The sequence below is a fragment of the Mauremys mutica genome, chromosome 4, assembly GCF_020497125.1.
Source record: "Mauremys mutica isolate MM-2020 ecotype Southern chromosome 4, ASM2049712v1, whole genome shotgun sequence".
NCBI classification, from domain to species: domain Eukaryota; kingdom Metazoa; phylum Chordata; order Testudines; family Geoemydidae; genus Mauremys; species Mauremys mutica.
Window position 1 is genome coordinate 77,688,893 of NC_059075.1, and position 24,956 is coordinate 77,713,848.

Below are 24,956 nucleotides of genomic sequence, written 5' to 3' on the forward strand. Positions count from 1 at the left end.
ACCACCATTGTCCTAATATCATTAAGATGACTTGAAAGATACTGATTATCTTTCAGATACCCCAGGGTAGGCTTGGGAAAGCCCCAAAATCTTAAGCACTCAGCATATATTCTACTTTCTGTGGCTATATTAACAAAGCAAAAGCATCCTTGTTTGAGGGTGTCTCCAAGATGCACAGATGTAAAGTCAAAGAGAATTAGGTGCCTAACTCAATTAGGCACTTTTGTAAATCTGACCGGGTGCTGATCTGCATATGTAGGCATCTACGTACCTTTATAAATCTGGTCCAGAGGCTTCATTTACAGAATAAAGTTAACAGAGGTAATAGGTGAGTTTCATATCTGAGATATCTCAGATTTGAAAGAAACAAATCTTTGGAATTTATTAGTAAAAAGAAACCCAATTTAAATTGTTGCTCAATGTAGCCCTGATCTTCAAAAGGGCCACCTGTTACATAAAATTATGTGCATAAATGTTTGCAGGATCTATATATTTAGATCTTGGAAAATAAGATTGTAGTGGTAGGTTCAAGGCCTGGCTCTAGTCTTTTCATTATTGATCTTTTTTAAGATCTGTGTTCAATGATTATGGCAAGTCAAAAATTACTTAAGGGGATGGATTTTTTTTTTAAAGAATACCAGATGTTTGGAATGTTCTTTTATTAAAATAATCTCCTCGTGCAATTGTATTGCTCCTAACATATCTTGTAAATAAAGGTTACATAAAAGGATGCAAATGTTTAAGGTAAGCATTCTGGAGATAGTCATGAACACACACACACACAACACATATAAACAAACAAATAAATAATACACAGTAAAGAAAGAACCAAACCAAATCTTGGCTCTAAAGCAGGAAACTGGAATTTCTGTTTTACCAGAAATACTGCAATTTTTAAATTTGTTTTCATTGCAAAATGGAAATAAATTTGGAGAGAGCATGATTTCAAAATGAAAATCAAAACATTCTGTTCTGAAATTGTTGAAATGGGATGTTTCAACCTTATCCAAATGGTTTTCTTTAATTTTGTTTTTCAAAACAAAGATTCATTAAAATTCACATGTTCCTCTAGAACAGTGGTGGGCAACCTGCCACCCGTGGGCCACACTCGGCCCATAAGGGTAATCAGCTGGCAGGCTGTAAGACAGTTTGTTTATATTGACCATCCGCAGGCACAGTCGCCCACAGCTCCCAGTGATCGTGGTTTGCCGTTCCCAGCCCATGGGAGCTGCGGGAAGACTATCAGTTTGTAATGTATGGTATTTGCCAGTGCATTCTAATCTACTACATGGCAGCTAAGTTTATCAGCATTGTAAAAGGAATTCCACACTACTGAAGCAATGAAATGGAAACATATGTAAAAGTGAAGAAACTCAGTTCCAGAATAAAATAGTGGAGAAGGAAGGGGATTATTATAGAAAATGACAAAGAAAAAACAATTCCTGCATGTAGCTAGAGATGCCCAAATTCCTACTTATATGGAGCAAGCCCAGACTTTCGCATATCATGGACTGTGCTTTCCTGCATTGTTGTGTAACCAATATGGGCAAGCTTGTAATATCTGTGTTTCTTTTCTTGCAGGTGTTGATGCCCTCTTCATCACCAGAAATCCCTCTCTTACGAGGCAGCTCTTCCCTAGATCTTGAAGATCGGATCAGATTTGTTAAGGTAGGGCTGTATGTTATGTTGCACCAGGCACAGTGAGAAGGAAAGGTGGAGACAGAGAGGGAAGAAAGAACCAGAAAGATCTCTGTATTAAAACCCTTATCACTTTCGCAAACCTGGACTGAAGAGGCTTCCCATTTTATTATCCATGGACCTAATGGACAAACAGAATAGAATGAGAACAGTTCACAACAGCCAGTTCCTATTATATGTTTTTAGAGAACCCTGTCTTAGTAGTATGTATACATATACACCTATAACAAGTATATTCCCCTTGGTCATTCCAGAGTATATGTTCATATTTTTCCCCATATAATCCTCAGTGTATTTTATTTTAAATAAATTCAAGATGTATACTGCTTGGATAACAATCCAATATTCTGGCATATCATGGGCAGATTATATATATATATATATAGCTATCTGTATGTCTGTCTATCTAAAATACAGCTAGTAGTATGACTCAGGAACCTTCTTGTAACCTCTGTGAAACCCAGATGATTTAAATACATAGTAGTTCCAGGAGTATATTTCAACACCGTAAGGCTAATTTGATTTCTGAACACTAGAAAACCATGCTGCATATATTTGAAGAAAGGAAGAGAGAGAAAATAAAATAACCCTTTGTGAAAATGGGTTATTTTTTTCCTTCCTGAAGAATAGCTATTTTCCAATCACATTTACTGCCAGAGAGTATCAGGTATTGTAAACATGTGACCTAACTTTTCTTTCACTTACAGAGCTGTAAAACAGGAGTGAACTATATATTATGAGATTTCATACACCTTCCTCTGAAATATCTGATACTGACTCCTCTGAAATAGATGGACCATTGGTCTGATCTGGAATGGCAATGAATTCATTGTAAAAAAAAAATGTTATCGTTATTACTGGAGTTTTCCATCCCCCCGCTATCAGGGGCAGTTCCAGGCACCAGCGCACCAAGTGCATGCCTGGGGCGGCAAGCTGCGGGGGGCAGCCTGCCGGTCGCCATGAATGCAGCAGTCAGGGAGCCTTCGGCAGCATGGCTGTGGGAGGTCTGCCGGTCCTGCGGCTTCGGCGGCAATTTGGCAATGGGTACGCCGAAGGCGTGGGACCAGCGGACCTAATGCAGGCATGCCGCCGAATCCGCGTTACCAGCGGACCTCCCACAGCCATGCTGCCGAATCCGCGTTACCAGCGGACCTCCCACAGCCATGCTGCCGAATCCGTGTTACCAGCGGACCTCCCACAGGCATGCTGCCAAATCTGCATTACCAGCGGACCTCCTGCAGGCATGCCGCCGAAAGCAGCCTGACTGCTGTGCTTGGGGCAGCAAAATACATAGAGCCGCCCCTGCCCGCTATAAGATGGTATTGAAAGGGGATTGTGTATTTCAGATGTCCTGTGATCTTTATAGTACTGTTCAATTTCAATATAAAGAACAATTTTAATAAGGGTATGTCTACACTACAAGAGTAGTTTGATTCAACTTAAGTCGAATTTGTGGAATCGACCTTACAAAGTCGAATTTGTGTATCCACACTAAGGACACTAATTCGACTTTGTGAGTCCACACTAATGGGGCAAGCAACGACATTGGAAGCGGTGCACTGTGGGCAGCTATCCCACAGTTCCCGCAGTCCCCGCTGCCCACTGGAATTCTGGGTGGAGCCCCCAATGCCTGCTGGGGGAAAAAATGTGTCGAGGGTGGTCTTGGGTAACTGTCATCATTCAACCGTCACTCCTGCCCTCCCTCCCTGAAAGCGCCAGCGGGAAATCTGTTCACGCACTTTTCTGGTCAGTGACAGCGCGGACGCCACAGCACTGCAAGCCTGGAGCCCGCTGCGATCATCGCTGCACTTATGGCCGTTGTCAACTCCTCGCACCTTATCGTCCACCTCTTCCACAGTCAGCTGCTGAGAAATCGGGCGAGGAGGCTCCGGCAGCACGGTAAGGACATGAAGCTCAGAGTGGCACAGACCTCTCACAAAGCATGGGATCCCGCACCACAGAGATCATGGTGGCAATGAGTCATGTTCATGCTGTGGAACGGCGATTCTGGGCCCGGGAAACAAGCACGGACTGGTGGGACCGCATAGTGCTGCAGGTCTGGGATGAATCACAGTGGCTGCGAAACTTCAGGATGCGTAAGGGCACTTTCCTTGAACTCTGTGACTTGCTGTCCCCTGCCCTGAAGCGCAAGGACACCCGGATGCGAGCAGCTCTGACTGTGCAGAAGCAAGTGGCCATAGCCCTCTGGAAACTTGCAACGCCAGACAGCTACTGGTCAGTAGCGAACCACTTTGGCGTGGGCAAATCTACCGTGGGGGTTGCTGTGATGCAAGTAGCCCACGCAATCGTTGAGCTACTGCTCTCAAAGGTAGTGACCCTGAGAAACATCCAGGTCGTCATAGATGGCTTCGCCGCGATGGGATTCCCAAACTGCGGCGGGGCTATAGATGGAACTCACATCCCTATCCTGGGACCGGACCACCAGGCCAGCCAGTATATTTACCGAAAGGGCTACTTTTCAATGGTGCTGCAAGCACTGGTGGACCATAGGGGACGTTTTACCAACATCAATGTCGGGTGGCCGGGCAAGGTTCATGACGCGCGTGTTTTCAGGAACTCTGGTCTGTTTAGACGCCTGCAGGAAGGTAGTTTCTTCCCGGACCACAAAATAACTGTTGGGGATGTGCAGATGCCTATAGTGATCCTCGGGGACCCAGCCTACCCGCTAATGCCCTGGCTCATGAAGCCCATACAGGCGCCTTGGACAGTGACAAGGAATTCTTCAACTACCGGCTGAGCAAGTGCAGAATGGTGGTGGAGTGTGCTTTCGGACGTCTCAAGGAGAGATGGTGAAGCTTACTGACTCGCTCGGATCTCAGCGAAACCAATATCCCCATTGTTATTGCAGCTTGGTGTGTGCTCCACAATCTCTGTGAGAGCAAGGGGGAGACCTTTATGGTGGGATGGGAGGTTCAGGCAAATCGCCTGGCTGCTGATTATGCTCAGCCAGACACCCGTGCGATTAGAAGAGCCCAGCGGGAAGTGCTGTGCATCCGGGAGGCTTTGAAAGCTAGGTTCTTCAGCGAGCAGCGTGACCTGTGACTGTTCAGTTTCTTTACAGAGAAGCTGAACCTGCCCCTGTTTCTTTGCCCAGTTACTGTTGACTATCCTCTGCAGTTACATACCCCGTTCACCCTGTTTCCCTCCTTCCAACACACGTGTAAAAATAAAATACATGTTCCATTGTTACTTAACAAAGGTTTCTTTATTAATGACTTTGCGTTAAAGGGATGAAACTGGGACGCAGACTGTGCTGGGTATGGTGTGCAGTGATGTAAAGACTGCCTCTAAACTCGAGGAATGACAGGCTCCTGCTCCTAGAGCGGTCCGCAGTGCCGGACTGGTTGTTTCAACGGAGCCTACCATCCCTCCTTTTTGGGACTCTGTGTGTGGGGGCTATGTGACCTTGTTGCGGAGGAGGACGGATACAGATTCCCCTGCTGCGTGGCTCTGTGGCCCAGGACAAGGACCGCTGCATAAGATCTGTAACCGCCCTCCCCCGCTACAAAGTCACGTACCCCCCCACCCACACAGAACCTGGAAACCACCTCCAATACCCACCAGGGTGCCTACTGACTGCACTGTGTGTGTGACCTGCTGCTGATCCTGCCCCCGTGTCTGTACCCTGGTAAAGGTGACTGTCCTATGCAATTACCAACCCCCTTCCCCACCCCACCCCTTCAAACACAGTCTTCTGTACAAAAACATGACGGAAACAGTAATTAACAGCAAAGTATTTTTAATAATCAACTAGACAGTTAGGGGATGAAACTGGGATTGGGGCTTGGGTGAGTCAGGAAGGGAAGGACTTCTCAAAATTTAGGGAATGAGAGCTTTTGGGTAATTGAGCACTCTACTGGGGTGCGGTGACAGTTTTCACGGCCCCTGGAGCCCCTCCTTCTTGTTATTTTGGGTGAGGGGGGTATGGGACTTTGTGGCGGGGGAGGGCGGTTGCAGATACACTGCAGGGGGGCTCTGTCCTCCTGCCTGCGGTCCTGCAGAACATCCACAAGGCGCCGGAGCGTGTCCGTTTGCTCCTTCATTAGTCCAAGCAGCGTTTGAGTCGCCTGCTTGTCTTCCTCATGCCACCTCTCCTCCCGTTCTCTGTGTGAGCGCTGGTACTGAGAGAGGTTCTCCCTCCACTGGCTCTGCTGGGCCGCCTCGGCTCGGGAGCAGCCCATAAGTTCAGCAAACATCTCGTCCCGTGTCTTTTTCTTTCACCACCTAATCTGCACCATCCTCTGTGAGGGGGATGCTGGGGCAGGTCTGGAGACAGTCGAAGCTGTGTGATGGGAAAAAGGGAGTGAATTCCTTGCAAAGATACATTTTTGCGAACAATGAACACAGTCTAGTCTGTCTCTGTGAACAAGACCATGCACAGCACCTATCTCATGCGCACTCCTGTTGCAGGCAATCCGGAAAGCATAAACTCTGCCCCTGTTCCACCCCCTCACAGTCTCCCCCGACCCTTGGAATTCTGGGTTGAGATCCCAGTGCCTGATGGGGCAAAAATCATTGTCGCGGGTGGTTCTGGGTAAATGTCGTCAGTCATTCCTTCCTCCGGGAAAGCAACGGCAGACAATCATTTCGTGCCCTTTTCCCCTGGATTGCCCTGGCAGATGCCATAGCGTGGCAACCATGGAGCCTGTTTTGCCTTTTGTCACTGTCACCGTATGTGTACTAGATGCCGCGGACAGAGGCGATTCAGCAGCGCTACACAGCAGCATTCATTTGCTTTTGCATGACAGCAGAGATGGTTAGCAGCCGTTCTGTACCGTCTACCATGCCATTGTAAATTGGCAATGAGATGACGGTTACCAGTCCTATTGCACTATACCTTCTGCTGCTGTCATAGGTGCCCCTGGCCGAGATCAGCCGGGGGCGCAAAAGACAAAACTGGGAATGACTCCCCGAGTCAATCCCTCCTTTATGGTATCTAAAAATAGAATCAGTCCTGCCTAGAATATGGGGCAAGTGTACTAGAGATCCAGTGTATCAGAGAACCAGAGAGCACAGCCGCTCCGTGTCAGATCATGCAGGAATGATGAGCTGCATGCCATTCACAGGGGGTGCTCCAGCAACAACACCACCTGTTGCTTCCCTCCTCCCCCAGCCTTCCTGGGCTACCGTTGCAGTGTCCCCCCATTTGTGTGCTGAAGTAATAAAGAATACAGGAATAAGAAACAGTGACTTGTTAGTGAAATGAAATGAGGGGAAGGCAGCCTCCAGCTGCTATGATAGTCCAGATAGGACATTAAGCAGTGTGGGGGAGAGGAGACCAGCATCCTGCTGCTATGATAGTCCAGGCAGTACAGAATCTTTTCTTTACACATGAAGGGCGGGGGCTGATGGAGCTCAGCCCCCTGTTGCTATGATGAAGACAGTTACCAGACCGTGTACTTATGGGCTGATGATGAGGACAGATACCAGTCCTTCTGTACTATACAATCTGCCACAAGGCTGATGATGAGGATGGGAGCGCAGTCCTACTGCACTACACCATCTGCCACAAGGCTGATGATGATGACAGATATCAGCCATATTGCACCATCACCCACCAAGGAGGGGGGGCGAGGATGCTACAGTACAGTGCCGCAGCATCGCGTCTACCAGCAGCATTCAGTACACATAGGGTGACATTTAAAAGAGTCAAGAGACGATTTTTTTCCCTTTTCCTTCTGGGGGTGGGGGTGGGGGTACATTGACGAGCTATGCCCTGAACCACCGCGGACAATGTGTTTGACCCTACAGGTATTAGGAGCTCAGCCAAGAATGCAAATGCTTTTCGGAGACTGCAGGAACTGTGGGATAGCTTGCGTCCTCAGTCCCCCCTTCCTCCCTCCATGAGCGTCCATTTGATTCTTTGGCTTTCCGTTACGCTTGTCACGCAGCAGCGTGATGAGTCTCTGTTATGGCGTCTGTCTGGAGATTTTTTTTAAAATACTTTGGACCAGGCCTAACGTTACACTAATTCCCGAGCGAGATCACCCTGAGGAGGGTCACTGAAGGAGATAGAGAGCGCATGCTGCGTGAAAGCCAGCACAAACCAGGGGCCTACCTTGCCATGCTCCTGGAGGCAATGCTCCCAGAGTACCTGAGGATAGCCTGGCGCGGAAAAGTGTGCTACCACGGAGCACCCAATAAGGCAGCTCTCCCCCGGAACCTCATGCAGAGGCTTTTCGATTACCTCCAGGAGAGCTTCGTGGAGATCTCCCAGGAGGATTTCTGTTCTATCCCCATATATATAGACCTCCTTTTCACATAGTTCAGATTCCTGTTACATTAATAATAAAAGTTTACAGCACTTACCGACTGATCCTTCCCCTGATTCAGGGTCCGGGGTAACTGCTGGGGAGGGTTGGTAGGGGATCTCTGTGAGGGTGATGAAGAGATCCTGGCTGTCGGGGAAACCAGCATTGTAAGCGCTGTCGACTGCCTCCTCCTCCTCATCTCCTTCCTCATCTTCCCTGTCCGCGAACATCGCCGAGGAACTGGCCGTTGACACTATCCCATCGTCGGAGTCCATGGTCACTGGTGGGGCAGTTGTGGCAGACCCACCAAGAATGGCATGCAGTGCCTCGTAGAAGCGGCATGTCTGGGGCTGGGCTCCGGAGCATCCATTTGCCGCTTTGATTTTTTGGTAGCCTTGTCTCAGGTCCTTGATTTTCACGCGGCACTGCGTTGCATCCCGGCTGTATCCTCTGTCTCTCATGGCTTTGGAGACCTTCTCGTAGGTCTTTGCATTCCGTTTTTTGGAGCGCAGCTCCGAAAGCACAGACTCATCGCCCCACACAGCGATCAGATCCAAGACTTCCCGGTCAGTCCATGCTGGGGCCCTCTTTCTATTCTGAGATTGCCTGGACTCCTCTGCTGGAGAGCTCTGCATCGTTGCCGGTGCTGCTGAGCTCGCCACGATGTCCAAACAGGAAATGAGATTCAAACTGGCCAGACAGGAAAAGGAATTCAAATTTTCCCGGGGCTTTTCCTGTGTGGCTGGTCAGAACATCCAAGCTCGGACTGCTGTCCACAGCGTCAACAGAGTGGTGCACTGTGGGAAAGCTCCCGTAGCTACTAAGGTCGATTTCCGTCCACACATAGGCTAATTCGACATAGCCATGTCGAATTTAGCGCTACTCCCCTCATTGGGGAGGAATACAGAATTCGAACTAAAGAGCCCTCTAGGTCGAACTAATTAGCTTCCTGGTGTGGACGGGTGCACGGTTAAGTCGAATTAACACTGCTAAATTCGACATAAACTCCTAGTGTAGACCAGGCCTAAGAGTGGAAGAATAGGAAAGTGAAAGAATGGGGAGCTGGCCACTGTGTGGGGAAAGTTCAGAGAATTCAAGGTTAAGGCTGTTCTTTTAACTATATTTTAATACATTTGTGTGCATATATGCAGAGCCTCACATCTCTCTTCATTGTGGGCTAAATCCTAAAGCCTGTACTCAGTTTTTAATCAGCGATTACTCAGGCAAACACTTGTTAAAGTAAAGGCATGTTCTATAGCAGACATCGATCTCAAAGCATTTAATGAAATCGAGGGTTGGTCTATTCTGGGAACTTACATCAGCATCGCTATGTGTCTTGGGGAGGTGAAAAATCCAGTCTAGTGTCCTATTCACTTGACCACACTGCCTCAAGAATTGGCTATTAGAAAACAGTGTACAGTGCATATACATTACACTTATGCTTGACAGATTTTGATTATTTTTTATAATTTTGACAGATAATATTGATAATTAGTTTTAAGCATTTAAAATAAATTTTCACAGTTGTGTAAAATTATGGAGTTTGAGCATTTTTTAAATTGACTTGTTTATTTATTTAAATAAATAAAAGTTATTTAATAACAGTCAATGTTGAAATTCAAAAAGTTAAAGGACAAATTGTCACCATCACATGTCAAAATAGACAAAGTATTTATCCTTAAATCAACAAATCAGACATGGACTAGCAAATGAATTGCAAAAACATTTGTAACAAGCCTAATTCAAAAGTCTAAATCCCTAGATTTTGACATGAATATGTTTTCAGGCAATTTTTTTCTTACTTTGATTATCTGTAAATTTTGATTATTATTGATGGAAATAATTTTATCAGTTTGTGTGTGTACAGTGAAATAGATATTTACCAACAATTATCATTAAAAATATCATCTTTATAAGCATAAAAACACTATTTTCAAATCTTAGAACCTGAACATGTCTAAACAAATTTTGTCCCACCTGCTAAAGGCACTTTTGCTTGTTGAGGATGAAGTATATGCTAGGTATGACATTTTTAAAGAGGAGCCTTCTTTAATGTATATGGACAGAAAAAAAAAAGCCTCTGAAAATGTCTTAAACGTTGGGAAAATACCACTTATTTTATGTTGAGAAATCTCAAAAAAAGGTCAGATAGAATTTTGTCTGATCTCCAAAAACTATGATAATCTTTTGGGCTTAGAACATGTTGATAAAATTTCAATCCAGAGATTAATTTATTTGGAAAGTTATAGCACTTGAAAATAGAGGCTTAAAATGAAAGTATCTCCTAAACTACTGTGAAGTCTAACAACTTTCATCTGTGAGTACTTGAAAAGAATGTAGGAAACTTCACCTAAAACAGATGTGTAGGCACATTATTATATACTTATGCCATCAATATTTTTCCTCTTGGTAGGGATCCTCTCTATCTCTGTCAGGTTGTTCACATACAGACCGCTCCTGTTTCCTCACTTTATACCTTTCTTCAAGGGCTTGCATTGCTGCCTGCAAAGCACTATCCTTCTGGATGATGGGGTCTTTGGAACCAGCTTATGTTCCTTCATCCTTGGCTCAGAGTTCTCTGTTAAGCAGTGTGAGGCCCTTTTCCTCCTCAGAACACATCATTCTGAACCTATGCTGAGCAAGGAAACAAGACAGCAGAACTTACACCTATATATTTCCTGCTTGGCATTGCAGAGCAACATGGCTGCTTGGTTGTCTTCTCATGAGTACTTTTAGGCATATACAGTTAAGATTCTAGTCTCAAGTAAATAAGAATTGTATTTTCCAGTCACAATAACTTCTTAGGAGAAGAAATTAAGATGGCTGAAACACCCCTCTCTATTTCAATGCATCATATTCTTGCTACTTAAAAAACATGGGGGGGGGAGAAAATTGCTGTCACTTTTTAAGTAAAAGCGATAATTCCCAAAGTACTCTATTATGCATGTCCATGTCTTCTTGTCTTAGGGTTTGCAATCTTATGAATGCAGTTTAGTAACAACAGAGAGATATTCTTCCTGTTTGCTCTACTGGCATTTATAAAAGCAGCTATACATAGGATGGTGCATGAACATAATATTAAGGTCCAAAAATATGTCCCCATGTACACCTGTAGAAATCTGGAGTGACTCCATTTAATTCCAAGAAGTTCCTCCTCACTTACACCAGAGTAAATGAAATCAGTCTCTGATCTCAGTGGGGCTCCATCTTGGTGAAGGAGTCCACTTTTGTGTGCCTCATACTGTAGGATCAGGACTTGAGGCTGCAAAAGTGACAAAACTTTGAAGTGGGAAATTTTGAAGTAAGCATTTGGTTCCAAGCCATTTTGTGAATTAGAACTTCTGTGGATTTTTGTGGAAAATAGGGTCATTTATGAGCGCAAATTCATCAATGTTCACTCATAACATTGTCAAAACATGACATGTTATAGGAAATTTGCAAAACGTGGGCATTTTCAAACACTCAGAATGAAATGGAAAAACCTTTTGTTCTTAATTTTTTTTTCTTCAGGGTGTGTGTGTGTGTGTATGTACACAATACTCGTTGTTTGCTATGGCTACCACTGTGAAAGCACATTTTGTCTGCCACTACGCCTTTGACTTTAGGAATGACTTTATAATTTGGAGAGCCCCAGATTGCCATGGTGGTAGGAATCAAGCTATGTATTTCTTCTGTATCTGCTCTCATTGCTGTAGGGGAAAATTAAACCAGTTTGTGATATGAATTTAATAAAGGACCCAGAGTCCCAAGATGTCATTTGTGTAATTTGTACCTAATGCCTGTCCAATTTAGTACATATTACTTTGCCCCACTCTTTCAGCATCCCATGTTCTTAAGAGGGACACCTACTTTGCCCTTATGCCTTAAATTCATAGGAACCTACATTTATTTTAGTAAAACCCTGGGCACTAGACCTCTCAATTTGGTAATATTACAGTCCAAAGAGATGCTTAGAAACAATTTAACTCTCTATATTTCTTATAACTTTGTCTGTTTATACCCTTTCATGAATGCAGTTTTTCTTCACTTAAATATTATTGACATATTTCTCCTCACAGATCCACAGTGCTCATCTCTGTTGCTCATTCTGTTCTCATTCTATGTGCAGTCCTCTCAGGTGAAAAAGAGAACCTCATTACAGATTGGAAAGGAGAATTTTGCCCCAAGAGTAGAGGGCTTCTTGCTTAATTTCACAAGACTTTCAGTCACTAAATATTAGGCCCCTCTTGCAAAGAAACTCAGATGCCACTGAATTGCTTTTCACAGATCAGCTGATCTTTCTATGCAGCAATTTGTTTCTCATTGAAGAATAGTGCACTAAAACCCAGACATTTTTAACTGCAGATTGTGATATTTGTGTCTGCAGCTGTCCAGTTGGATTAGCAACACAAAATTCAAACAAACATGCTGAGAATTTCACTGTGTGAAGTGGAATCAAGTTTACAAGGAAAATCTTTACAAATGGAAGATGCAGCATCTGGTATTTTCCTTCCAAGCAAATATTTTATAGATTCATAGCTTAATAGGGTTTAAGGACAGAGGAGACCAACAGACCATTTAGTCTCATCTCCTGAGTATTTCAGGCCATTAAATTTCACTGTTACTCCTGTACTAAGCCCAGTGACTTGGGTTTGACTTCTCCTAACCCACCCCTGTGTTCCAACAACTATATAGCGGTTAAACCGAATTTCACATCTGGGAATTGTGAATAGGATAAGATTAAACCTAAAATGAGCTGGGGGATCCTTATATATACAAAACAGTATGTCTGGACTCCTAATGTTGAAGGCTTTGGAGCTTAATTTTGGTATTACTCACACTGGAATAAACCAATGATAATCAGTGGAATTGTACATGTGAAACATTGGTGTGAGGCAGATCAAAGTCAAGCTTTGATTTTCTTACTGTAGCACAATCTCCCTAAAATATACCACTGGATTCTCACCATCGCTTAGTTACTGAGACACGCTGGTAAGTGAATTAGAGTAGAAAGGGCCTAATCCAAAGCCCACTGGAGACAATGAAAAGTTTCCCATTGACTTCAACAGACTTTGGACCAGATTTAGGCAATTTTCTTTCTTATTAAAAGTATCAGACTGAAAAGAACCAAAAATGACAGTGATGTTTCTATGCCCAAATAACTTCTGGTCAGCAATGCTTTATAAGGAAGGAGGATTGTTTTCTAGAGTTGTTTTTGTGACTATATACAAGGAAGGTGAAATGTAATTGTGTCAGAGAAGATAGATAGCTCTGAAACTGCCTCTCACTGTCCTTTTTATAGCAACATTGTCTAATTTTCCTTTTTCACTCCTCTTTCTATACTTTGCCAGTTTTTGCACTCTTTCTTTCCCCCTCTGCAGGCTTTTCTGATCATGCAGTTGATGGCTATCTCACCCTATTTATCTGCAGGTCATCAGCATTGTATTAGACTATTTGCTTTCCCAGGGGCTAAAGATATTTCTCTTCCAAATCATTGACAATGTTGAGTATCTAGTCTTTTACCTTTAACCATTCTCAATGCCACTCTGATATAGAAGTTCAGTTCTTTAGCCCCAATTTCCTGCCAATAAGGGACAATTGTGTTATTGCAACCTGCTATTATGTTGCCAGTCGCATCAACACTTGCTGCACATGCCAGTAAGCATTGATATTCTCCCTTACCTAGGATCAGGGAAACCTGTCCAGTTGATGAGAAACAAATGTGAATTGTTTCAGTCCATTTGTCAAAATGCTACTAGTTATCTTCACTGATCAACCTCTTGGTCCATAATGCGCTTGGTCCTTAAATGGAACTGGAAATCATTGAGGCTATGATCATGGCCTTTGTCCATGTGCATCACCAGCTGCAAGATAATGGACTTTAGCTGCACTGTGGTAGGAGTGGTCTGTGGCTCCCTATGAGCAGCCAGAAGTGCTAGTTGTCCAGGGGCTTCATCTCCAAAGCATCCATTTAGGCCATAAGCTGTGGCTTCATCATTCAGACAGCTACTACCTTCCTTAAGACCTTCCTTCTACCTAAATGGATCAAAGGTGAATGACGATGTAAAGATAGAACTAGAGTACATATATCCCTAGTCACTTCCTTCCTTCCCCACTTGGCCTTGTCTGTGTCAGTATTTGTGCTTTGTAAGTGTGTGGATTGATGTCTAGGTGTTATTCTATTCCTTCCACATGATCCAAGATATCTCCCATGGTACTTCCATGTGAAATGTAGAGCTATTGTAGAAGTGGATTTTGCAAAAAAACAGCATAAAACAAACTTGAGAAAACAATTAGTATAGTGTCAGGGGAAAAATATTTCACCCAACCAAATTTGACCAACTTATAACCATTTACTTTCATGATGGATGTATGCATTGATTAATGATTAAATATGCTGATTTTTTTTAAAATATGTTTTAAAGATGTTTGGCACCTAGCTGACTAACAAGCCTGGAAATCCGATAGTACAATTTAATTCCAGTTCGCTTTGAAGTTATGTTCTGAGTGACTAGTCGTTTTATTATCTTTGTTTTATTTGTTGATAAACTATAGTAAGCATATTAAAAATAGCAATTTTAAAAGAGGAAATTATAATTTTAGTCTACTTAAGAATGGCTATATTGGGTCAAACCAATTATCCATCTAGTCCAGTATCCTGTCTTATGAAAGTAGCCAGTGCCAGATGTCTCAAAGAGAGTGAACAGAGCAGGGAAATTTATCAAGTGATCCATCCTCTGTCATCCAGTCCTAACTTCTAGCAGTCAGAGGTTTCAACACACCCAGAGAATGGTGTTGCATCCCAGACCATCTTAACTAATGGCCATTGATGGACCTACCCTCCATAAATTTATCTAAATCTTTTTTTGACTCAGTTATTTTTTGGCTTTCAAAACATCCCTAGGCTACGAGTTCCACAGGTGGATTGTGTGTTGTGTGAAAAAGTATTTCCATATACACCTCTATCCCAGTATAACGCGACCCAATATAATACAAATTTGGATATAACGCGGTAAAGCAGTGCTCCGGGTGGGCGGGACTGCACACTCTGGTGGATCAAAGCAAGTTTGATATAACGCGGTTTCACCTATAACATGGTAAGAGTTTTTGGCCCCCGAGGATAGCATTATATCAAGGTAGAGGTGTATTTGTTTTAAACCTGCTGCCTTTTAATTTCATTGCATGACCCCTGTGTTTTTGTATTATATGAATAGGTAAATAACACTTACTTATTGACTTTCTCCACACCATTCATGATTTTATAGACCTCTGTCATATTGTCCCCTCATTCATCTCTTTTTCAGTCTGAAAATCCCAGTCTTTTAAATCTCTCCTTGTATCTCCTTGTATTTAATCTCTCCATACTCCTAATAAATGTTGTTGCCCTTCTCTGTACTTTTTCCCATTCTATTATATCTTTTTTTTTAGATGGAGTGGTCAGAACTGCACTCAGTATTCAAGGTGAGGGCATACTGTGGATTTATAGAGTCTCATTATGATATTTACAGTCCTTTATCTATCCCAGGGGTCGGCAACCTGCGGCTCCCGGCTCGCCAGGGTAAGCACCCTGGCGAGCCGGCCCGGTTTGTTTATCTGCCGCGTCGGCAACTTCGGCCGATCGCGGCTCCCACTGGCCGCTGTTCGCGGTCCCAGGCCAATGCGGGAGGCAGGAAGCCGCGGCCAGAACATCCCTCAGCTCGCGCCGCTTCCTGCCTCCCGCATTGGCCTGGGACCGCGAACCGCGGCCAGTGGGAGCCGCGATCAGCCCAAGTTGCCGACGCGGCAGATAAACAAACCGGGCCGGCCCGCCAGGGTGCTTACCCTGGCGAGCCGGGAGCCGCAGGTTGCCGACCCCTGATCTATCCATTTCCTAATAGTTCCTAACAGTCTGTCAGCTTTTTTGAGTGCCCCTGCCATATGAGCAGATGTTTTCAGAGAACTATCCACAGTGACTCCAAGATCTCTTTCTTGAGTGGTGGCAGCTAATTTAGACCCCATTATTTTGTATGTGTAGTTGAATTATGTTTTCCAGTGTGTGTTACTTTGCATGTCTCAACATTAAATTTCATCTGCCACTTTGTTGTCCACTCATCCAGTTTTGTAAGATCCCTTTGTAAATCTTTACAAACTCTTTACAATCTTGAGTAATTTTGTATCATCTACAAACTTTGCCACCTTACTGTTTACCCCTTTGGCCATATAATTTATGAATACATTGAACAGCACTGGTCCCAGTACAGATCCTTGGAGGATCCCACTATTTACCTCTCTCCATTGTGATAACTGACCGTTTATTCCCATCTTTTAACCAGTTGCTGATCCACGGGAGGACCTTCCCTCTTATCCTATGATTTCTTACTTTGCTTATGAACCTGTGGTTAGGGACCTTGTCAAAAGCTTTCTGAAAGTCCAAGTACTATATCTACTGGATCACCCTCGTCCATGTGTTTGTTGACAACCTCAGAGAATTCTAATGGTGAAGCATGATTTCTGTTTACAAAAGCCAGGTTGCTTGTTCCCCAACATATCATGTTCATCCATAAGTCTGATAATTCTGTTCTTTAATATTGTTTCAATCAATTTGCCTGGTTTTGAAGTTAGCCATACTGGCCTGTAATTGCCAGGATCATGTTTGGAGACTTTTTTAAAAAGTGATGTCACATTAGCTGTCTGCCACTAATCTGAGTAAAACAGAGGCTGATTTAAATGATAGGTTACATACCACAGTTAGTATTTCTGCACATTCATATTTGAGTTCCTTCAGAGCTCTTGGATGAATACCACCTGGTCCTGGTGACTTATTACTGTTTAATTTATCAATTACTTCCCAAACCACCCCAAAGCACTTCAGTCTGGGATAGTTCCTCAGATTTTTCAACTAAAAAGAATAGCTCAGGTGTGGGAATCTCCCTCACATCCTCTGCAGTGAAGACTGATGCAAAGAATTTATTTAGCTTCTCCACAACGGCCTTGTCTTCTTTGAATGCTCTTTTAACACCTTGATTGCCCAATGGCCCCACTGATTGTTTGGCAGGCTTCCTGCTTCTGATGTATTTTAGAAAAATTTTGTCAGTTTTTGTGTCTTTTGCTAGTTGCTCCTTAAATTCATTTTGGGCCTGCCTAATTATACTTTTACACTTGACTTGCCAGAGTTTATGCTCCTTTCTATTTTCCTCAGTAGAATTTGACTTCCATTTTTAAAAGGATGCCTTTTTGCTTCTAACCACCTCTTTTACTCTGTTGTTTAGCCATAGTTGTATTATTTTTTTTGGTGGTCTCACTGTTTTTGTTATGGTATACATACAGTTTGAGCCTCTGTTATGATGGGTTTTTTTAAAGTGTCCATGAAGCTTGCAGCCATTTCACTCTTGAGACTGTTCCTTTTAATATCCATATAACTAGCTTCCTCATTTTTGTGTAGTTATTCTTTTTAAAGTTAAATGCTATTGTGGTGGATTTCTTTGGTACTTCCCCCCCTTATAAGGATGGTAAATTTAATTACATTATGGTCACTATTACCTAGTGGTTTAGCTATATTCACCTCTTGGAACGGATCTTGTGCTCCACTTACAACTAAATCAGAGATTGCTTTTCCATTTGCCGGTTCCAGGACCAGCTGCTCCAAGGAGCAGTCATTAATGGTGTATATTTCTGCATCTGGTCCTGAGGTGACATGTTCCTAGTCAATATGGGGATAGTTGAAATTCCCAATTATTATTGGGTTTTCTGTTTTTGTAGCCTTTCTAATCTCCCTGAGCATTTCACAATCACCATCCTGGTCAGGTGGTCAGTAATATCAGATCAGAATGTATATAAGCATGACATTTCTATCCATAAAGATTCTATGGTACTGTTTCATTCATTTAAGATTTTTACTCTATTTGACTTTACTTTCTTTCACATACAATGCCACGTCCCCACCAGCATGACCAACTCTGTCATTCCTATATGTTTTATACCCTGGTACTCCCATGTCCCATTTATTATCATCATTCCACCAAGTTTCTGTGATGCAAGTTTCTGTGAGGCACTCAGTTTCATCTCATAGAATCATAGAATCATAGAATCTCAGGGTTGGAAGGGACCTCAGGAGGTCATCTAGTCCAACCCCCTGCTCAAAGCAGGACCAAACCCAACTAAATCATCCCAGCCAGGGCTTTGTCAAGCCTGACCTTAAAAACCTCTAAGGAAGGAGATTCCACCACCTCCCTAGGTAACCCATTCCAGTTCTTCACCACCCTACTAGTGAAAAAGTTTTTCCTAATGTCCAACCTAAACCTCCCCCTCTGCAACTTGAGACCATTACTCCTTGTTCTGTCATCTGGTACCACTGAGAACAGTCTAGATCCATCCTCTTTGGAACCCCCTTTCAGGTAGTTGAAAGCAGCTATCAAATCCCCCCTCATTCTTCTCTTCTGCAGGCTAAACAATCCCAGTTCCCTCAGCCTCTCCTCATAAGTCATGTGCTCCAGCCCCCTAATCATTTTTGTTGCCCTCCGCTGGACTCTCTCCAATTTATCCACATCCTTCTTGTAGTGTGGGGCCCAAAACTGGACACAGTACTCCAAATGAGGCCTCACCAGTGCTGAATAGAGGGGAATGATCACATCCCTCGATCTGCTGGAAATGCCCCTACTTATACAACCCAAAATGCCATTAGCCTTCTTGGCAACAAGGGCACACTGTTGACTCATATTCAGCTTTTTGTCCACCGTAACCCCTAGGTCCTTTTCTGCAGAACTGCTGCCCAGCCATTCGGTCCCTAGTCTGTAGCAGTGCATGGGATTCTTCCGTCCTAAGTGCAGGACTCTGCACTTGTCCTTGTTGAACCTCATCATATTTCTTTTGGCCCAATCCTCTAATTTGTCTAGGTCCCTCTGTATCCTATCCCTACCCTCCAGCGTATCAACCACTCCTCCCAGTTTAGTGTCATCTGCAAACTTGCTAAGGGTGCAGTCCACACCATCCTCCAGATCGTTAATGAAGATATTGAACAAAACCGGCCCCATGAAATGGGACTAATCTGTCTTAGTATTTAGTTTTCTTGCATTTGTATAAAAGCACTTTACAAAATTTCTCAATATTTATTTGTATTCCTTTATGTGATGTAATTCAATGGGTCTCTCTTTCATTTGACTGTTTCTCTTCAGTTCCTACCTGTAGCTTATCAGCATATTACTGCCCTGATACTATTTTTTAGGCTAAATCATGTCTACTTTAGCCAATATATTATTTCTCTCTATATATTCATATACATACTAGTACCATTAAAAATTCACATTTTAATGCCATTTGGAACGACATCAAAGCTGCATAAAATGCTAATTTCTGGTGAAAGGGTAAATGGATATTAGTCTGTGTCCAAAAAACTGATGTATCTACTGCAGATGATTGCATTTGAGAATCAGATTAGATCTGCAAAAGCTGAGCATCACCACTGACAAAGACCATTTATTTGATTTTAACAAACAAACAAAAAATTTCAGATTTGTTCACAGATTCTTAGCTTTAGTAGGCAAGTGTTAAAGGCACCTTTAAAAACAAAGCGAAAATTTTTAGCCAGATTGTTTGAATATTAACCTGATCTTGAATAAGTAATGAGTAATGTACAATGTAGTATGTTAACATTTAGTTGTAACTTTTCTGTAGTAAAAAGTAATTTAAAAAAACATTGATGTAAATATTTATTGGGATGTGATATTTTTGCCCTTCTGAAAAAAAAAAGTTTGTTTTATATTTATTTAGATTAAAATAGTAAAAAGATAAAAGTGCTTATGCAAAGCTCTAGGAGTCCTAACGTTTGATTAATATCACAACATAAGTTCAGTAGCATCAAACAGTCAGATAGGTAGGAACTTGAACAGCCAGCTACCAAAAAATATTCCCTTCTATCCCTTCATCAGTTCTAGTGCAAACACTCAGCCACCTTCACAAAATCCTATTGAATAGCATGCCTGAAAAACCACCAAATGTGGGCCGCGTGTTATTGATCCAGGTCCTGAGCCTTCACCCATTTAAGTCAATGTGTATATGCCACTGACTTCAATGAAAGCAAATCAAGAGCCCTAAAATACATGATTGATTAAGAGCCAGATGATGATCCCCTTATTCGCACTAAGCAGAATGTTACTTCACCAATTCTGTCACTGAGTCACCACAACTAGAAGTAATGGAGTCACCACAACTAGAAGTAATGTACAACTGGAGACTGAGCTTCATGGTCTTTGCTACTGATCCAGTAAATTTGTTACTGAACTAAAATTAACCAGAAAATATACTCTACAATTAAATAAATATGTATATAGCTACATGTTTAAGTTCCATGTAACCATGGTTAAGTAACCATGACACGTCCATTCTCTCTTCTTCTCATTTTCACTTTTGCCAAGTTCATATCAAAGAGCTAGATTAACTAAGGATATCTAATATATATATATATATATATATATATATATATATATATATATAAAACTATTGTAAAGAGCAGAGTGAAGGTGTAGCTGTGTTATTGCATGCTAAAAATAACTGGAAGCAACTGTTTGATTTATGGAATCCACTATAATTACCATCGAAGAGCCTGGCTCATTTTTTGGGGAGGGGTGAAAGTGGAGGAGTTGGATCTATAAATACTTTCTTTCTCTTATGAGAGCAACAAATGCAGGAGTAGAGTGTATCATCCATACTCTGCTTGCTTGCCTTGCTCCTATAAACATTTCCACTTATAACTTTCCACATGTGAGAACTTCCACTGAGTTTAGGTGGGTCCCAAACCTACAAACACTTATGAACATGCTTAACAGTGAGCATGTGAATAGCAATTCAATTTACATCAAGTTAAACACATCCATAAGCATTTGCAAGATCACAGGCTTAGTTTGTAAACTCAAACAGAACATTGCATTACAATTCCAGTCCCTCTTCCCTTTCCCCCACCTCTGAAAAATCCTAGGTCAGATTCATCCCAATGAAGTTACACCAGAAAATCTGTGAGTCTAGTAACTGGGCTGGTCTGCACTGAAAACTTAGATTGGTGTCGTTACTACACTCAGGGGAGTGAAAATCCACTCCCCTGAGCACTGTAGCTATGCTGACCTAATCCCCAAGGTAGTCAGTTAGGTTAATGGAAGAATGCTTCCATTGACCTAGTGACTGTCACTCGGGGAGGTGGAGTTTCTACAAGGATGGGGGAGAAAAAAACCCTTCTGTTGCTATAGTCTGTGTCTACATTATGAGCAGGCTTGGAAGGATTCAATTTCTATCTGTAAATATCAGTAAATGTCGATTTCACCAAACATACACAAACTGACCAAAAAAAAAAAAATCCATCAATAATAATTGAAATCAAGATAGGCAAAATAAGAAAAATAATGCTTGTGAACTTATTAGAGTTTGATTTAAGGCTATCTCCTTTGTATATTCTGACATGTGATGTTGATACTTGTGTTGTAACTGTTATAAAGCTTTTACCTTTTGAATCTCAATGTCTACAGGCATTAAATAATTATTGTCAAATCTCCCATAATTTCCCTTAATTGTTAACATTTAAACAGATAAAAATCAAAAAATGTTTAAAGCATATCATTTTGCACTACTGTGAAAATTTAAATGGTTAAAATTTTAAAAAATGCTGGAAAATAAACATTTAATTTTGCCATACCCAATTAGGGGATTACAGAAACATGTCTTTGGCATTGTAGCTCTGCTGCTGTAATGCTGGTAGTGTAAACATGGCCATTATATTGTGATCCTACCACTTAACTGCTCACAAATCTCCTGAAACCATAAGACACTTTAAAGATCTTCCAGTCTGTTAACGTGCAGGTGTTTTGTACTGAGTGATACTTGGGTTTCTTCAAATTATGGCGATAAATGGTTTAAATGTGTATGAATGTGTGTTTGGGTGTGTGTACTGTAAACATGTGTGTATATGTAAAGATATATATGGACATCGTGTTCACAGGTACATGCCTAGCCACAAAAGGGGAGAGAAAGTTACCGAAGTAAAATGAAATATATAACAGGTTTCTAAAGGGTGATTTTATAGAAAATCATTAACTTTCCCTATCCTTCTGTGGCTAGGCATGTACCTGTGAGCACAGCTGAGCTGCCACAATCAGGCAGGCTTTTAAGAAAATGAGTTTTGACATTCCTTTCCTCAAGACGAGCCTTTGTTTTTCAATTACTCCTTCCTCACTTGGAGGTTTCTTGAGGTAACAGTGAGCCTGTTCCCAGACTTTCCGCCGGGTGGCAGCAGTGCCCTATCACAAGAGCTCCTGTCCCCTTTTCCTTGACATCAAGTGTTAATGCAATTGACCAATCAGTGCTAAGATGATGGGAGGTAATTGGGTAATTGTATTTTACTGATCACAAGCAGAGAAAAGGAGGAAGGGGGGAAAAAAGAAGAGAGAATTGAAGACGGGAGAAGGGACGAGTGTAAGCAGAAAGGCTGACCCTGAGACCTCTGGAAATACTGAGGTGCCATTGCAAAGGTGGGGAAGGGAGTGAGTGAGAGAGAGAGCGAGAGAGCCAAGCTACTCCCCGCAGCAGCTGATTGGAACTGGATATATAAATACATATACATACACACATATAAATATATATAGGTAGCGTTCGAGCTGAAGCTGATGGCAGGAAGAAAAGGTTTCTGCTGTGCATTTCTGGGATAAGGAATGAAAGAAGCGGCTGCGCTCCTGGGAATGTGTCATCTTGGAGGGGAGGGAGGAAGGGGGAAGGTAACTGGAATGTGGAAGAAGATGGGAGCCTAAGCCACTGCTGTGCAGAAGGGGATACCAACTTGTAGAGCTGAAATATACCAGGCTGATCTTGGCAATGAGATCAGAACTGCAATTGCAATAGATAGGGGGAGGAAAAGGGAGGCAGAGATTGGAGGGCTCTCTCTGTGTGTTTCTCTCTCTCTCTCTCTCTCTCTCCCAAGAAGAAATAGAAGAAGTTTATCCGTCTCGATACTGCTGGATCTTTATTGCTGCTGGACAAAAGATGGAGAGGAAGCCAAAATGAAGAGGAAGGGGAGCCCCGTGCTTATGAAATTCAGAGTTAGGGAGGACAAATCACGCCTCCCCAGGGAGCTTTTGTGCCCCATCGGGGGAGTTTTAACGTCAGGAAGATTTTGAGAAGTGGGGGCAAAGAGAAGAGGGAGTGTCAAAAACACCCACCCCACGTGTGTAAAAAAAACGAAATAAGGGATGGATTTATTCTTGACAGCTGGTGGGAACCTTGAATTTTCCTCCACTCTCCCTCACCCCATTTCCATTTAATGTGAGATTATGAAAATGCAGAGGAGTTGGAGGGAAGGCAAAAGGATATAACGTGGAGTTTGAAGAGAGGAGAATGGTGATGATGCTGTGGATGGCTGGCTTCTTGCTGAAATCAAAAATCCAATTGCGCACTGGGTTGTGATTGGAAATCTAATCAGATCTTTGGAGGGGGGGAGAGAGAGACCAAAAGTTTATTGTTTTAACATTCTAAATGTAAGAGGAGACGCTGGTGAAGGTGTGTGTGGAGGAAAATAGGGAAAACAGAAGAATGGGAACCCCCGATCTAACGTGGAAACACATGGATTGGATAATTGATAGTGCAGCAAAGAAGGGGGGAGAAGAAAATTGCCTGGCCAGACCTGGATCTTAACAGTCACAACAAAAAAAAAGGCATTAAAAGCAAACGGCATCATTTCAGATAGAGGGTTGTTTAAAATAAAGAAACCTCTCTCTTCCCTCCAAAGAAAAAAAAATAGTTGGCAATGGAGAACATAGGAGCCAGAAAGGAAAAACCCTCAACGAAAGGAAACTAGGAAAAGGATCCACACTGGAATGAAAAGTTTCAGAAAGGAGAAGGACCATTCTTGTTCTGAGGGATTTTTTTTAAATGTTTAGTTTTTAAAAAAAAAAAAACCTCCCCCAGGAAGACAGGATTTTAATGATACAACTACGACCATTTCAAGCAGAAAAGTTAAGAGCGACGGGGGAAAAAAGGGGATGGGAGTGGAAAAGAAGAAGAATCTGGTGAGGGAGAAAAAAAATCAGCAGGTTGGGTTGGATTGGAGCCTGTGTGGACTGGAATTGACGGAACATTGAAGTTGGATATTTTATTTTTAATTTAATTCCTTCTTTTTAATTTTGGCTTAGCTGCTGCAATGAAATAGTTTGCCACCTCCTGCCTTTTTCCCCTCCCCCCCTTAAACACTCGGATTTCCATCTGGATAGGCTTCTGTGCAATCTGAAATACAGTGAGTGCCTTTGATATTTTTTTATTCTTATTTCTGTGGAAAGAAAACATGCCCCCGCTGATGTTTGCCCTCGCTTTCTTCCCTTCTAATAAAATCTGGAGGAATTATAAGAACTGGTTTGGCGGGGCGGTGGGGTATAACCAATAACTTACCGTACATCCAGTGTTATGGTTAGTGAAATCCAAGCCCCGGAAGGATGTTGCAGATGCCTGGGTCTGCAGGGTTTGTAGATGTTCACTAGCAAAGAAATCTCCCAAGGAAGCCCCTGCAGTGTGTGGTGTTGTGCTGCTCGATCCCCCCAAACTGTGCAAGCGCGGCAAGTTGCACGGCAGCCTAAGGAGTTTGATGCACAACGATTTTTGTTTTCTCTTTTGACCATTGGAAATCGAAGGGATCCGATTTAATTTTTATTATGCAAATCTGACATTGCAGCTCAGCAGGGTGTATTAACATGGACATATGATAATGAGGCAGGCAGGTGAAGGATGGATGGCTTTTGGTGGGGGGGAGACGGGGACGCCGAGGAGGCAGTCTGGGGAGAACTGTGCACAGAGTGTGATGAAGGATGGTTATCAGCAGAGAGAGGGGATGGGTGTTCACTATTGAAGGCGAGTTTAAAAAGCTGCTATACTTGCCACAGATGTGCTCCAGATCCCTTAGGCAATTTGCTGTGGTTCGGTGGTAAATCCTTCTCGCTTCCAGAGGGCTTTCGCAGCAGTTGTAGATTTACAGTTGATAGGCAGATAGTGTTCCGCATCGTTAGG

At 42.7% G+C, this 24,956-nt stretch overlaps 1 protein-coding gene across 6 annotated transcripts in view; it reads left to right on the forward strand.

The window, feature by feature from the left end:
• The window catches only part of LRRC4C (leucine rich repeat containing 4C), a 569,742-nt gene that overhangs the window by 416,591 nt on the left and 128,195 nt on the right, over positions 1-24,956 (forward strand). For 3 of the 6 annotated variants that reach the window (XM_045016616.1, XM_045016617.1, XM_045016620.1), the window contains one exon: positions 1,582-1,668. The gene's annotated coding sequence lies outside the window, so the exon portion shown is untranslated. Of the gene's footprint in view, positions 1-1,581; positions 1,669-22,338; positions 24,193-24,956 lie in introns of those variants that run through there. The other 3 variants (XM_045016618.1, XM_045016621.1, XR_006579327.1) reach the window with 2 other exon arrangements.